This window comes from Macrobrachium rosenbergii, chromosome 26 (genome assembly GCF_040412425.1).
Source record: "Macrobrachium rosenbergii isolate ZJJX-2024 chromosome 26, ASM4041242v1, whole genome shotgun sequence".
Classification (NCBI taxonomy): domain Eukaryota; kingdom Metazoa; phylum Arthropoda; class Malacostraca; order Decapoda; family Palaemonidae; genus Macrobrachium; species Macrobrachium rosenbergii.
Window position 1 is genome coordinate 17336008 of NC_089766.1, and position 16986 is coordinate 17352993.

Here is a 16986-nt window from a genome sequence, read left to right on the forward strand (position 1 = left end):
TTTAATTCGTGAATCTCTCCGCTTACAGAGGGTTTGTTAGCCGTGGAAATCTCTCTTGACTATGCCGTGTGTCAGCATCGACACACCGACGGATATACTTTCAAGTTTTCCCAGTTATTAATTAACCTCTCGGGCTTTGCATGCATGATTAGCCCATTTCATCTTCTGATATTTCATTTCATGTAAATACACGTAATTTTAAACTTACCCTAACGTGTTTACTTACAAATACCTTGTGAGTAGAGCAATTGGCTCAGATAAACTCCACCTTTTTCCCTTTTTTTCTTTTTTTTTTTACACTTTCCTGAATCAGCAGCAGTCAGATCTTATACAAAAATAGAGGTAAGTACGAAATCATTCACTGAGAGTCTGTGACTGGCTCAAGGTAAGCATTTCATAATATATATAGATATATATACATGACTGGCCCATATTTCGCTCTGCATTAGATTTGCAATGTCTGATGCTCTATTACGTCTTGTACTTTGATCCCTGCCTCTCAGCGTTCAACGCTGTCGGCCTCCTGGTGGATGGTGGAGCAAACTGTGATGTCTGTACGTTTAGCCTGGGTTTCTGCGATCATCAGTCTTTGCTTGCCGTTTTCTTGTCTAAGTCTTGTTGCTGCTTGTCTCAGTTCATCTGGTGTGGGTCTCTTGTCATGTCGTTTGCTACAATGGTGAAAAATGGCTCCTTGATTTCTGTAATATTTCAGACGCCTCAACAGGGTAGCTGTATTATGCCAAACTTAGGTAGCTTCTGGGGACTCACAATTCCGCTCTACTGCATACACCTTAATTTATACACCACACTGGCCTTGAAGAGGAGTTTGCTCAACAGAGCTTTTATGCATCTCAACTTTTGTTCCCACATATACCCCTCTCCTTCTCCATTTCTTTTACAAAATTCTCATCCAGTGAATATTCATTACATTTACTCTCAATTAGCTTGTGTGTATTGGGATGTGTTTAGTATTTTTTGGTAAATGAAAATTAGCGAGTTAACAAGGCCTATTAGCAAAATAATTTTCAAACATAGGCACAGCCATAGCCAACAAATCCTAAGGTTCAACATCCTGTCCTGGCAACCTGTCAAACATCAGAGAAAGCGATTTCATAAGTGTAGGTGCCAGGACGTGATAACCAAACCTTCAGATTTATTGGCTGTGGCTATAGCAATATTCATATTAAAAACAGGCATCCACAAAACAGAAGGCCCAACTATGAAAATATAAACGTTGGCAAAGAAATAAATGAATGTCCGAAGCGATAAATAACAAACAAGACACCACTTAATGTAAAACTAACGCTAAGATAAGGTGCATGTTGTTTTACAGCAATATATATATATATATATATATATATATATATATATATATATATATATATATATATATATATATATATATATATATATATATATATATATCAATATTTATCAACTTTATCACATACACAATTGTTCTGTGCATTAGTAGAATTACTAAAAGGACCTCATTCAAACTGGATGGGAATATGATCATAGAATAGACTGGGAAAATATGAGTTTTCTGTACAGGAACACCAACAAAACATCTAGACTAGTTGTAGAGAACGCCTTCTTAACTTGCGCCAACAACACGATGGCAGGGAACACCGGAAACAGCTTTGAAGACAGCACATCTAGAAAAATCGTATACTCCACAGTAGCAAGGAAACGAAGGACAAACGCAAGAGAACTCACGGAAAACGGACACTTGGAAGGAGGGATCAGGGAAAGACCAAGATCACGAGGGGGTAGGGGTCACACAAGAGGAGCTAGGTGATTATAGGATTAAAAGTACCCAGCACACAAATATAAATACAGCTGGACTACACGTCTGCTCATTATACGGCTACTTGATAATGTGGACTGTTTGTCCATGAAAGCTTGTAACTTTTTCTGAATAAAAGAACTCCATTAGATATCATCCAGTTTGAATGAGGTCCTTTTAGTAATATATATATATATATATATATATATATATATATATATATATATATATATATATATATATATAAAATTGCCAAGACTAATCTCAATTTATCTATTCAATCAATAAACTGCATAACATTCAAATATTTCCTGTCCGCAGTTCACATATCACTAAATTACCAAACAGTAACAGCCAGTGATTGTACTTTATGTTATAATAATATAATCACTTCTAATCATCATCATTCTACCTTTTTTGTTGTTGCAGGATGATCGTGAATCACGCTAACCTATGGGTCTCCATCCTACTCATTACAGCGACAGCAACGACTGTTAATGCAGGTAAAGAATATTCAAATTCCATCAAAACTGATAAAAAAATCAATGTATACTTTCGCATAGAATATCAGTTGTCATTTAGGTTTGATGTGTGGTTCAGACTGCCTTTCCTTGCACGCCCAATTTCTTGGATTAGATGGAAATTGGGCAAAGTTTTTCCTAAGAAAATTAATCATTAAAAGGTCACGTCCAATACCTGTTCAGGAAATTCCACTACATTTACTTTCTCTTGCTTACTTCCCATTTATCAGTCGAAAAGTGGATGGTACCTAGCTGTCTAGCCTCTCTAACTTAGCCTTGTTCCAATTTTTTACTTTTCACTTAGGAATAGATCCTTCGGGCAAAACCTATGGCAGTCTAAAAATGAACAGGTCAACCCGTTAATCTACTGTACACTAACTTCCTATTTATAGTTTGCCTGAGTTTTTTTATAGATTTGTTTCTATATTCATTACCCCTATCACCTGCATTGTCAGATACCTCTCTTATCTCTGTTTCCTTTGTTTTTTTTGTCGCATATGGCGAGTCTAAAAATATAATAAGAGTAACAATCGCGTAAAGCAAAAACTGCAACCGGAAAAGAGGTTTTCACAAGCTATTTTCTAATCTGTCATTTCACCAACATACTTCTGAAATCGATTTCAGAAAATTTCAGAGCATCTCTCGTGTTGTTTTCGAGTCAGTACATAAGAGAATTTGGATATGAAGAAATGTTACACTGAAGATCAAATAAAAAAAGGAAGCATAGGTCATAAAAGGATTTTTAAAGATATATAAAAAAAGGTCAAGGAACAATGATGAAAACATTTTTGTTGAGTACCTCTCAAAAACCAACTTTACAGGGCTTACATCCTCTTAGAGGTACCTAAGGCCTATTATGTATTTGAGGGCTGAGAGCTAAATTGTTGTTATGGTTCAATTATCAAACAGCAACAACAGCAAAACTATGGTGTGATAAAATACTAAGTCTTACTTTCATTATTATTTCCAGGAACATTAACGAAACAGTGCGACACTGCTGACATGTGCGGAAGTCCGAGGCCAACATACATAACCTGGGTGGATCTGAGGAATTACATCGTAAAATACGTTCAACTGAGCATTTCTGGGGATTTCCAAGGACCAACACTGCAAGTGAATCGCTGCTACAACAGCCTTACGCCCTGCCATGGCGCCAGTTCCTTCTGCGGGGTCTACAGAGAGAAACTGACCAATGAAACGCTTTCACTAACATCCGACAAAGGCGCTTATGACCTAGTTGTTGCATACGTCGAGGACCTTGAGTGCCAGTGCATGGATCGAGCCAAATATGAAAGACGAACTCACTCAATCGGCTCTGTCCCTTTTGTAGTGGCAGCCAGCCTCACCTCCACACCTCAGTCAAAGGATGACAATCCAGCTTAAGATGGATACTAGTTTTCTCAAGACCCAATATCTGCGCTTCCATGGAGGATGAGATTCAAAAGGCCCTGTAAGATTATTACTTTAAATGACTTATAATGAACAGCTTTCATAAGTTGAAGAAATTGCACTATTCAATCACTCATTTTCTTTTCACAGCAAAACTATTCCTAGTTTGGCCAAAGAATTTACCCTAGCTTATTATTTAGTCATCGAAACTGTAACAGAAATGTTTCTATGTATTACCACAAATCACGTCTGTATGTAGGGATTATAAATATAGTGGCACTTTTGTGAAGGATAAACACAACCACTAATTTGCTTCTGTAAATCGAAACCTAAAAGTGGAATTGGAAAATAGTGCTGTAAAGAAAATGCCTGAGCGAATTAATTTCTGCATAAGATTCGAAGTACAACTCCAAGGATAAAAGGAACTTATAGAAAGGTGGAAAAAGCAAGTAAAAGTTGGTGTATTTGAAATCAATACGATGACGGAGGACGGCCCAGGCCGAGAATCGAGGGTAACGATTTCGCCACCTGGTGGCATTTGATGGCGAGGTCAACTGCTCAGTGAGTGGCCCACCGGAAACGATTCCTTTGACACCCACTTCGTGAGTTACCTGGTGTAAAAGGAATCTAATGACGTTACCCCACAAGCTTACCTAAAATATTCAGAAATAACTGGAATTAGTCATAAAGAGAAAAAGGAACGTAGAGCACTATCGCCACACTTACGTGTTGCCACTTAAATTTTGCTTTTTATTAATCGTATATAGGGAGACAGTCTTCACCATTTCTTCTCCCTAACACCCCCTCTACTCTGTAGCTCATTTCCTGTCCCTCTCACTCTTCCTTTCTCTCAGTTTCTCCCTCTCTTTCTCTCTCCAACCCTCCTTGTCTCTTTCCCTCTTTCTTCTCCCAAACACCCCCTCTACTCTCTCTCTCACTTCCGCTCCCTCTCATTCTCTCTCGCTGTCGCCCCCTTCCCAACCCCCACCCCCTTTGGTGTCATTGACGTCTTACCCCCCCCCTTGTATTCTTTTCCAGATAGTAAGTCATATATAATAATATATATATATATATATATATATATATATATATATATATATATATATATATATATATATATATATATATATATACACATACATTATAATTTATATTATTAGGTATAAATTCGTAAAGTTGCTAAATCTACGAGAAGAACCAGCCCAGTTTCAGGAAAGCCATCCCACCCCATTCGGTCCTAGTGATGTCTTACGCCCACAGTGCTGATTTCTAGACAGTAAGTCATATGTATACCAAGTTTGGTTGAAATTGCTCAATGCGTTTCATAGTTAGTGTGGCACACACACACACATACATACATTTATATATATATATATATATATATATATATATATATATATATATATATATATATATATATATATATATATATATATATATATATATATATATATATATATATATATATACTGTATGTATATATATATATTGTGTGATACATGTACCATACGCTACCGGGGTCTAAGCGATGTCAGGCAGGGCAGCCGATCGAGACTACGGTCTACCCCAAAGCCAAATCAAAAGTCCTTCAAAAGAAGGCATCGTGCTTACCCCATACAGAAATGGGAAAAAAGCAAGTTAAAAGAAGAAGAAGATATATATATATTGTGTGTGTGTGTGTGTTATTCCATCGACAGGAAATTACATTTACCCTCAACACATTAGAGGGGCTAACTTAATGATCTGACTGAGAAGGTATTGGAGGAGTGAACCCCCATAATGGAATAAAAAAAAATAAACAAAAAACGAACTCCAAAAAAATAGCTTCCTTGGTATGTCTGCAACGTGACTCATAGAACATGGGACTAAAAGCTGAGACGCAGGGTTGTTGAAAAACACCGGGTTTTAAAAAAAAACACTCACCCGAGGCTGGTTTAAGAAAAAAAACTCGGGTTTTATTTGGGAAAATGCAGGTTTTATGGGGAAAATGCGTTTTTTTTGTACAATTTACTAGTTTCATATATATATTTTCTATTTCCTTATTGATTCTTTACCTTTACTATTTAAATCTAGTAATATTTCTATGGTCCCAGTTTCATTTGTATTTCAGCTATCTATCTACTTATAATCCTTGAAAAATTAAGAGAAAAATATAAAAATAAGTTGAACAGACATCCAAGTCTCCTACTAAGTAAAAGATCCTTTCCCGAGACCGATTTCAAGTCCAGCCTGTACCAAATGTTGCAGTCCCGTATTTTAAGGGTTAAGTCAGAACAGGACCAGGTATATATGGTAATTAAGACTTCTTTAGCTTAGGCCTACTGTGGAAAGTTTGGGAAACTGAAGTCCCAAGTTTCTGACAGCAACTTTTATTAAACAATGAGCCGCTCATCCCAAATATAAAGGAAAAAAATTATCCATTGATCAAGATGTGGCAACTGCGTGGCTATCCTCAATTAATGCAGATTTTGTAGCACTTTGATGGCTTTGTTTATTGAAGATGAAGAAGCTTATCCCAAATCAATGTTGGCAGCCAAAGTAACTGAAACTTTCTCACCATCCAAGTGGGGGAAAATAATGGAAGCAAAAGCAGAAAAAATAAGTGGTCCGGTTACACCGCAATGTTGCAAGTTTATGCAAGAAATAAGTTCCCTGCCAGCTTCTTCAGCATCAGTTGAAAGAATTTTTTACACTTCCGGTCAAATTCACACTAAATTAAGAAACAGACTACGCAATGACAAGACTGCAAAGCTGGTGAAGTGCAACAGAATGCTCAAGGGAGAACCAGCAGATTGGTAGTTGCGAAATAATGTATACTGACCTGTAGGAATGTAAAGTGCCTACAGGCCCTACAACGGTATAAGCCTAATTCACTGTATTTTACCTGTCGTACATAAAATTAAAAAACTATGGTTGCTTTACATCAGTAGGCAAACGTAAGCTACTGTACTTCTTGTTTTGTTTTGTCAATAGGTACCTTTTTGTTTTTTTTTACCAAATCACTTAAAATGAGGTGGTCTGTTGAATTACTGTAGTGTGCTAGCTCTTTGCTTAAACGCATCTTTACTATTTTTGCTTGAATAGGCCTATGAAAGTTTAAGTTGTATACTACCCAAAACCAATGCCAAGTTTGTTTGTCTTTAGGCCTAAAGTATTAAATGTAGCTAACTTTTCATAATTACATTACTTTTCAATATAAAATCATAACAAATACTGCATTTTCTTTTATTCCTGATATTTTATAATGTATATGTGCATAATGTATACTGTAACTGCACAGTACAGTAATGCCCTGCTGCAGTCAAAAAGTTGAGACTTCAGTTTTCTTAGTAGGCCTAGGCTAAATCTCAAGTACCTTTAGGTCTTCCAAAATCAAAAAAAGGGATTTCTAGGTATACTGTTCTACTCTTCATTATGTATCACACTAAAATTTACACAATAGTACCGTAATAATGTATTATAGAAGCAGAAAACACTAAAAAAGATAAAAACCCGCCCGGTTTTTTTTTTTTAAATTAGAAAACTACTATTATGTCTTCCATAATTAAAAAAAAGGGGGTTGTAAATATATCTGTTCTAATTTAAATTATGTATCAAACTAAAAGTTACAAAAATAGAACAATGATAAGGGATTATAGAAGCAGAAAACAGCTAAAAACTTAAAAAAAAAAACCCGCCCAGGCTTTTTAGATTAAAAAACCCGGCCAGAGCTGGCAAGCGGGTAGGTCCTCGGGTATCTATCCATGCCAACCCTGGAGCCTGAGAAAGAAGGCCTGGTGGATTTGACGTCACGAGGTGATGACGTAGACCACTGTTAGTGCAGCAGATTGCTGTAAAAATCGTTCAGATAGTGAAACAAGCATGAAATTTGGCACAAACATTCCTAAGACTACGCTCTCTTAGAAAAGGGCGCTGGCCACCTGAAAATCCAAGATGGCGGCTATTTTTCAAAATGGCCGCCATCTATGTTGAGATTCACTGGTTTGGGAGCATCTATTGGATGGAATATGCCAGTTTTTTTTTTTTAAACCTCGACTTTTAGGTTATAAAAATGTTCCATACCACACATTTTATTGAAAACCCTTACTAAATGAATTGTAACCAAGATGTATGGACAAAATGGTTGCCATAAAAGTTTTTTTTCTATCCACAGCGCTAGCAGACATAGAGACCAACTGTTTTTATTTAATGGTATATTCATGTGATCAGACAGTTTAACTAATATGCTATTTTCAACTGAAATAGTAATGGTATGGTCACATACAACATTGTGTCTAAGACTGTAACCATAAAAAGAAAAGAAGAGAAATACGGACTAAACACAACCAATCTATGTATAGGTCTCTCAACCTACACCTTTGAAAAATTCGAGGATAAGAAGGTAGGCATAGCATGACACGTTGGATGCTCAAGCTAGATTATCTACTGAAGAGAGGGCAATATTTATCTAGACTTCACATTTGCAAGTGCACAGAGCTGTGCAGGGAAGACCCAGCTTTATAGCACTTGCACCTTTCCTGACAGCCTGCTTTGCATCCACATTTGGTAAGCTGTTGGCAACTCTTGGCTAAGGGCGAGTTGGTTGTCCAGAGGACTTGCCATGCTTCACCAGACTTTTGCCATCCCCACTCAGCAGGGTTCTCTGGCTGTGGCTGACACTGGGTGGCCTGCCCCCACACACAACCAGCCTGGTACGCAGCACGCTTGGTGTGTTGGAGGAGAGCTCCTGGTTGGTGGAATGGCCTCATATGCCCTTTGTTTTCTGGCAAACATATCAAGTCTAGCCTCATCCACAGTGCCAGCAGTGCTGGATCTTTCATACATAAGTATGACAAACCTCTCCAGGACCTTCAGGTCACTCTCTTCCACTCTGAGAGGGTAGTGACTCAGTTTGGAGAACACAGTGGAGGCCTCTGGAAAGATGTTCCATGTCTGCCAGGCGGTCTTCTTGCCCTTGCTCCGGAAGGCTGACACTGTATCACAGCCTGTGAACGCATGGAAGAAGAGCATGCCATTCACCTTCTCCTGGCCCAGAGAGTTGCACAGGTCATGCACAGCAATCCAGCGCAGGCTCTGGCCTTGGCCAAATGCCACCCATAGCTTCTCTAGCCCTAGATTGTGGAGAGTGGAGAAAGCACTGACTGCAACGACAAGAACATCTGTGTCATTTGCTTTAACCGTGATGGTCTTGGCTCCATGTTCTGTGGCATATTTGGCATGGAGAAAGATGCGGGTGTCAGCTTCCTCATGAGAGCACTTTTCCAGTCCCTGAAGACTAGCCTCATGAGTGCTGAGGACAGCAGACCCTTTCGTGGCAATGACAACATTTGTGGCAGACATCTGGGCAACTTTGTCTGCCAGGAACTGGAACAACTCTGTCTTGTTGGCATCGTGTCTTAGGAAATTGCGCCAGTTGGATGGAATTGTGTTCTTGTCTGTCACCTTGCGCCTTCCTCCTTGACCACGTTGGAGCCTGGTCTCAGCTTTGAGGCTGGATGTATTGTATACATCAAATACAAGATGTGATGATGTGTACTTGCTGCTATAGGATTGTATCACAGGCAAGAAGTCGCAAAGTGCATAGCCCTCAAAGGTCTTTCCTTTCTTTGGTGGCAAGGAAGGATTCTGCAGTTCCAGATGAAGCAACTCCTGCCTCCACCAGAGCTCCTGTCCAACCACTGCCATGAAGAAGAGTACCAAGAGATGTCATTGCTGCCATCTCAATGTGCAGACCACCAAACATTACCAGATACTTGTCTTCGCCATACTGATCAGGCCACTGCCACTGCACCTGCTTTGCTACGGCATAGATTGGCTGATCAGCTGTGATTATGGGTATCTGGCCAGGGTTCAGAAAATCAGTGACATCCTGCACTTTCTGCATCACGTGTTTGATCGTAGCAACAGAATGAGCCTGATCACGCAGGAGAGGAAGCAATGAAGTTATGGTTACTTCAAATTCTGGGCTTCTCTTCATTGAAGCGTGATGAGCTGACCACGTCAGATTCACTGCATCATCTATTTCCTGGGTGACTATGACCTTGTCTAGCCACTGATACTCCAGTGCAAGCTGTGGCCCCAAGATATCTGTGGGTGGCTTTGGTATTGCAGTGTTTGGTGGCACAGGGTTCTTTGTTTGAAAGGAAGCTGGTGAGATGTTTGTGAATGTGTCCGGCAATTCAGGCACCGACCTCACTTTCTCAGGTGCAAACTTTAGTTGCTGTCTTTCCTGTCCAGTGTTCTCCTTGTTACTCATGGTGGGGTGCTGAAATATGGAGATGCTAGTTCCATGGAAGGAGGTAGTAGCAGTAGTTGCAGATGGGTTGTGGTCGATGTTGTCCATCACTGCAGTGGTGAACAACCCTTTTCGCAGTACTGGGGACAGACCACACCCTCCTCCACATATTTGCTAACTGTGGCATCTCCTAACTGTGCAGAGACCTCCAGTACTCTGTCATAAGAGATACTGAGGCCATACTGATGTAGCATTTCAACCAGGTTTCTCTTCCTGGTTTTGGCATAGACTGAGAGTCCCATGTAGACTGGGAATGGTGTTTCTCTGTCTTTGGAGTGTCTATGAGTTGTTGCTCCTCTTTGTATCGGGAGTAGCAGTTGAACTGCATGAGCTGTGCAATGGCCTGGTCTGACTTTGATGCTCCAAATCGTAACTGTGACTTGATGTCAGCCCCATGCTCAACCATCCCTACAAACTGGAGCAGGAGAGGAGGCACAGAATTTCGTACACAAGCTTCAGAAAATGTGCCATCAAACCGTGACTGATGATCAAGTATAGACTTTCTGAGAATATTTGCTGCTTTAGCAATGATAACTGCCTCTGAAAGATCAGATGATTGAGCAAGTGCTTTTCCCACATCCTTTTGAAATGCAAGTAATACATCTCTGCCAGATTTATGAGCCTCAAGTTCTGGAATTTCTGCCAGAAGTTTGTCTTTGAGTCTCGTGGAATTTACACTTGGTGACTCTACACCTAATTGTTCCAGACGTTGTTGGTAGAGGTGGCAAATATCTGCCAGCCGAAATGTGACTGGATCATCTGAACAAAGGTTGTTTTCAACAATGTATGTCATCAGTTCTGACAGAACTAGTGGATACACATCTGATTCTGACTCAGTGCCTTTCTCAAGGCTCCTCAGGTAGGACCTTTTTCTGTTGTAGAGGGCACAAAGACAGGCATGGTGATACTTAAACTCCTGTGCAATGACATCCCCACCAGTCAACTTAGCAAGGAGCTTGCCATCACTAAGTATCTCTGCACATTCACGCAATTTCAAGTCAAGGCCCTTAGTACTAGCCTGTCTGAGATCAGATGCAGGTGCCACTTTCTCACAGAAAATGCAAACTTCATTGTCATGACTGGTTCAGCGCAGTTTTGCACGACTAGTCTCAGTGTTGCTGGTCTGGTCATTGGATTGTCGCTTTCTTGCACGGTCCAGTTTAGTGTTGTTAAACAACAGCGACAGTTCGCATGGTATTTTTGCTGCATTTTTTCCTGAGAGTGGCCTCTATGCCATCACCTTCATCCAGCCTTGCTGGATCCATTATCAGTGGCATTTCATTAATTTCACTGAACATGGGAATGTTCCTTGCCAGCATTGTGTACCCATCATGGTCTAGGACATGATGACTTGGAGGTGATGTCAAGTGCTCACCTCTTTGTCCTTCTGACAAAGACAACACAAACTCCAGTTTGTTTTCTACTGCTCAATATTGGATTGGCATCACATTCTGCCATGATTTCACTTTTGATTAAGGCCGAGGGGTTATCCTTTTACCACCTTAAACAAAGCACACATTCCTGTATGGGATTCAACTAGGTTCGGTCTCCCTACACCTAGCCCGATCATTCATCCAGTGCCATTTAAGTCCCGTGTGATCTGTACACCATCCAGGTAAGTACATGAACCATCATGTACAGCCCCCATACCCTTGGCTCGGCTCTCCCGCGCTGGCACATCCTGTCTATTCAGGTGCGGCTATCTAACTATAGCTGGTCTGGGGCTGTTAGAAAGCATTTGGGACACTAAACTAAACTATACTACAACTACTAGTCTAAGACTACAGGATTAGTAAAGCTGGATTAGCTGGCACTGAACCCCATGCTGAGTTACACAGCAGTGATGTCACCAGTGTGCCCTGGTTGTGTGCAGACATACACTCTTTTACATTTATTAATTTTCCTTCAAAATTGATGAGTTATTCGAAAGAGATGGCCTCATTAGGATCTAAAACCACAGAAACCAAGATCCATGCTTAAAACGATAATTGTTGAACGGGCATTATTTCTCATTATAATTATTGTTTCTACCTTTCTTGGCAGCCATATAGCCCCCATATTTAAAGGTAAACTGTACTGGGAAGCTACAGAAACATAATATTCACAAGAAATAGTATGGAAGAGCTTTACCATATTGCTAGAAGCAAATACATGCCATTCTAGTGAAAAAATTAGCCAAAATCTGTCGATACTGGCCGCCATCTTGAATTTGGCCGCCATATTAAATTTTTGCGTGGCCAGCGCCCTTTTCTGATAGAGGGAACTTTAAAGAGCACTTGTGCAAAATTTCATGCTTGTTTCACTATCTGAACGATTCTTATGAAATATGCAATTATCTGCTGCACTATTGCTTAAAGTCTCAGGTAAGGCTTCTGAGGCTAACCTGCACGAGCAGCACGACAGTTGAACGGAAGGCGTGATCAAAGAAGGTTGCCTCAGACTTAGCTCCTGAAATCTTGCTCTCTGTGAGGTATGTGTCTGTTCCCTGCTCTTTTTCAACTCTATTTTGTTACTCAACGTGAATTAACATCAAATGGAAAGAAAAATTAATGGTATAAAAAATTGCTTTACTACAATGATTTTATTCGATTCTGTGCTATCAACTGCGCATTATCACAAGTGTTGCATGCACGACGCAAAGACACGCAATCAGTGTTTCCAAGAACAACTGTTAGACACAGCAATGCAGTTGAAAGTATAAATAAATAAATTATGAAAATGTTTTCCTAACGGCAGAAAGGAGTGTTTTTTTTCATGTTGATCTGCATTACCACAAGAGCTAATAACTGAAGCTTCTAGTGCTTGGAAGAAGACACTACCGCGGAATGACACAAATCATTTCGTTCCTGACTCACGTTGGAAAAAGATTGCGGATTCTAATTAAAGTGTGCTAAATTGAGGGTAAATAACAGCTGTAGAAATAACAGATGCTGTTGTTGTCAAGTTAAATAACAGATGCTGTTGTTGTCAACTTAGATTATATACATATATATATATATGTATGTATATATATATATATATATATATATATATATTATATATATATATATATATATATATATTATAATTTATATATATATATATATATGATTTATATACAATATATATATATCTCCGATGGAGAATTATCACCGAAGGAATTTATATATATAAATATATATATATATATATATATATATATATATATATATATATATATATATATATATATATATATATATATACACACACACACACATATATATATATATATATATATATATATATATATATATATATATATATATATATATGTATGTATATAGATGTATATATGTATGTTGGTGGATGTTGGCAGTAAGTTTTCCTTTATGCAAATGTCGTTAAATATGAGAGCGAAGTTGCAGTTTATTAGTTTCTTACTAATGTTCTCAATTTTCCTTATTATCGTCCTCTGTTCCTCAGGCAACTGATGGAGTAAAGCACCAAAGTTAATTTTAATGGACGTTTTATTGGTTAGGACGTTTCGTCTTTTCTAGAGACATCTTCGGCTACAAATGCATGTTTACACAGAAATTCACACATATATACAACATTCTTCCGAGGGAATAATAGTAAAAAATATAACTATAGTCTATTTTTTTAAACCTGGCAAACTTGCACTTAGCTTCTTGCCGCTGATTGGATGGATGTTCTGTTGTCCGAATCAAACTATTCCAGAATTGTGATTATACGGTCGTAGAGCGAGTTAAGAGCTAAGTTACGTAACGTTATGTAAATACCAGTTGTAATAAACGTAAGTATTAAGAACTTACATACCGAAATATTATATATATTTAGCAATTATGAGACAACACTTACCGAAGCCGTGGACTAGAAATATGTTTCGAACGCATGAACTTTAGTGTTTAATTTCTAGCTAGATTTTTAGCGCAATCTTACCATTAGTGGTTTGGAAATAACCAAAATGTGTTTATTGTACATTGCTGAAGGTTCTCTAACACCTAAGAACAAAAATCTGTCGTAGAAATTTAAGCTTTGCGGCAAAGTTGAGGAGGTGGAGGTTGAGAGGAACAGCCGGTGAGTTGTCGTCTGCACACACCACTTACAACCAGAATTATTCAGGTTAGAATCGGCTATCGAGCAGGTGCCTCACTATCCATTTCTCCTATTTCAGCCATGGCCACAAGAGACGATACAGATCAAAGCACACACGAAGGAACTTCGAACACCTGGCAAAGACATAACTGAAAATCTCTAGTTGAGGAACAGTCAATTAACTGAAATTTTATATAGCAGAGAGTAGCACACTAGCTAGAAAAAAAGTATTCATAAATTCAATGCATGTTCAATTTGCCTTTATATATACATATCCTAAAATATTAATGACCTTCCGTCTGCAGTATTTTTGAAATGAAAAAAAATTAGCATTATGACATAAACACCTTAATGATTATTTTAGGAACACAAGAGAACCACAACCCAGATTTGAACCTCACGCTGAGAGTACGTCAACCTTGTGTCAACCCTGTGGCTGTTCCTCCCACAATTCCACCTCCTCAGCTTTTCCGCCAAGCTTAAATTTCTACGAGAGTTTTTTGTTCTTATGTGTTAGAGAACCTTCAGCAATGTACAATAAATACGTTTTGGTTATTTCCAAACCATTAATGGCATGATTGCGCTAAAAATCAAGCTAGAAATTAAACATTTCAAGTTCATGCGTTTGAAGTATATTTTTAGTCTACTGCTTCGGTAAGTGTTGCGTCATAACTGTTAAATATTTATACAAAATAATTCGGTAGTAAGTTCTTAATACTTACGTTTATTACAATTGGTGTTTACATAACGTTAAATAACGTAGCTGTTAACTCGCTCTATGACCGTATAATCACAATTCTGGAACAGTGTGAAAGCAAAACTGTGAGATTCGGACAACAGGACGTCCATCCAATCAGCCGCAAGCAGCTAAGTGCAAGTTTTCCAGGTATAAAAAAAATACTATAATGGTTAAAATCCAATATTCAGCAATTAGCGTTTTGAAATGAACAGTTAAAACATACAGATTTGTTACTAAACTTGTCTACAACTGGCCTGTTCACAATTACCAAGAATTGCTATTTAGCTATTTGCATACCGGGAAACAACCAGACGAAAAATAAACAGCTGAAAATAGGTCAACAAAGAACCGTCAAAGAGACATTCAAACACTATATGTAAAATTAATATAGTTTTTACGCACGTAAAAAATATAAGTAAAATGTAAACACAAAGTTACCAGTATCAGGATAGAACAAGATAAAACATAACAAAAATAAAGATAACTAAAATATTTTCATAAGTCCAACATCGACGACACAATTTTAGTCTGCTGCATTTCTTCTCCTTTCACGATCGGAAGGTGGAATTATTGCGTTGATTCCTTGCACGTTTAGGGGAGGCCAGTTGCAGACAAGTTTAGTAACAAATCTGTATGTTTTAACTGTCAATTTCAAAACGCTAACTGCTGAATGTTGGATTTTAACCTATAGATATATTTTTGACTAGTATTCCTCGAAAGAATGTCATATATAAATATGTGAAATTCTTTGTAAACACTCATTTGTAGCCGAGGATGTCTTTAGAAGAGGCGAAACGTCCTAACCATGAGGAAAATTGAGAACATTAGTAAGAAACTAATTAACTGCAACTCTGCTGTCACATTTAACGACATTTATACACAACACACACATATATATACACAATTATATAAATATACATATACGTACATTATATATGTGTGTGTATATATATATATATATATATATATAAATATATATATATATATATATATGTATATGATATATATATAGATATATATATATATATATATATATATATATATATATATATACATATACATATACATATAAAGGCATACAGCAGGGTCCACAAAGCACATCAAAAAGGCCATAGTAATTTATTCATAAGAGACGTTGCGCACATGTACTATGTGCATCTTCAATCTGCAAATATAACAAAGTTCGTTAAAATTTACAAAAATCTATTTTAAAAATAAAAGTAAGAGAGAAAAAAAATTATTTACAAAAAATAAAATTAATATAACTTGAAGTGTATGTAGTAAAAGAGGAAACCAGTGCTCAACAAACCATCCAAAGGAAAAGGAGAAGAACGAATGACCAAGACCCGACCACGCCCTACGACTTCAGTTATGCTAGATACAGAGGAGAAATGGATATATATATATATATATATATATATATATATATATATATATATATATATATATATATATATATATATATATATATATATATATATATATATATATATATATAATATGAATATTAATATATAACATGAATATTCTGGCATTTTTTTCTTAAAAGGTTTCATTGGCAACAATTGCTTTAGTGGCATTAATTAAGACTCTTTTAACATACATACACACATACATATTTATATAATGTATATACATATGTATACATATGTATATATATATATATATATATATATATATATATATATATATATATATATATATATATATATATATGTGTGTGTGTGTGTGTGTGTGTGTGTGTGTATTCTGCCACTTTAACAACTTTTATTGTCAGCAATTGCTTAAATAGCATCAATAAGAATCTTCGATGAATCCTTCAGGAATCCTTCATATCCTCGGAATTTCCCCTGATTCTCTTGCGTCAGTTTCTGGTGAAAAATGCGACAACCGTTTCACCACTCTGGCATTTCCTAGCGGATACTATTTTTATAACTGAAGTTCAGATTATGAGTCAGCAGTTGCTTGAAAATGCGACAAGTGGTGAAACATCTGTTGGGACAGAAAACAATAAATGCATGTATGTATGTAGTATGTATATATATATATATATATATATATATATATATATATATATATATATATATATATATATATATATATATATAGATATAGTATATATTATATTTTCCCAAGAACCCCAGCCACCAAATGCTTCATTTAAAGCTTGAAAATA

General features: G+C 37.3%; 1 protein-coding gene and 2 long non-coding RNA genes across 4 annotated transcripts in view; 2 read left to right on the forward strand and 1 right to left on the reverse strand.

Annotated features, from left to right (window-relative positions):
• LOC136853090 (uncharacterized) overlaps positions 1-4007 on the forward strand; it is a 7014-nt gene extending 3007 nt beyond the window's left edge. The window contains exons 2-3 of the long non-coding RNA XR_010857332.1: positions 2219-2292; positions 3281-4007. This is a non-coding gene — a long non-coding RNA (uncharacterized lncRNA). The remainder of the gene's footprint in view (positions 1-2218; positions 2293-3280) is intronic.
• Positions 1-16986, reverse strand: part of LOC136853094 (uncharacterized) — a 188968-nt gene that overhangs the window by 37626 nt on the left and 134356 nt on the right. The window lies entirely within an intron of this gene.
• Positions 12342-16986, forward strand: part of LOC136853092 (uncharacterized) — a 40580-nt gene continuing 35935 nt past the window's right edge. The window contains exon 1 of the long non-coding RNA XR_010857334.1: positions 12342-12464. This is a non-coding gene — a long non-coding RNA (uncharacterized lncRNA). The remainder of the gene's footprint in view (positions 12465-16986) is intronic.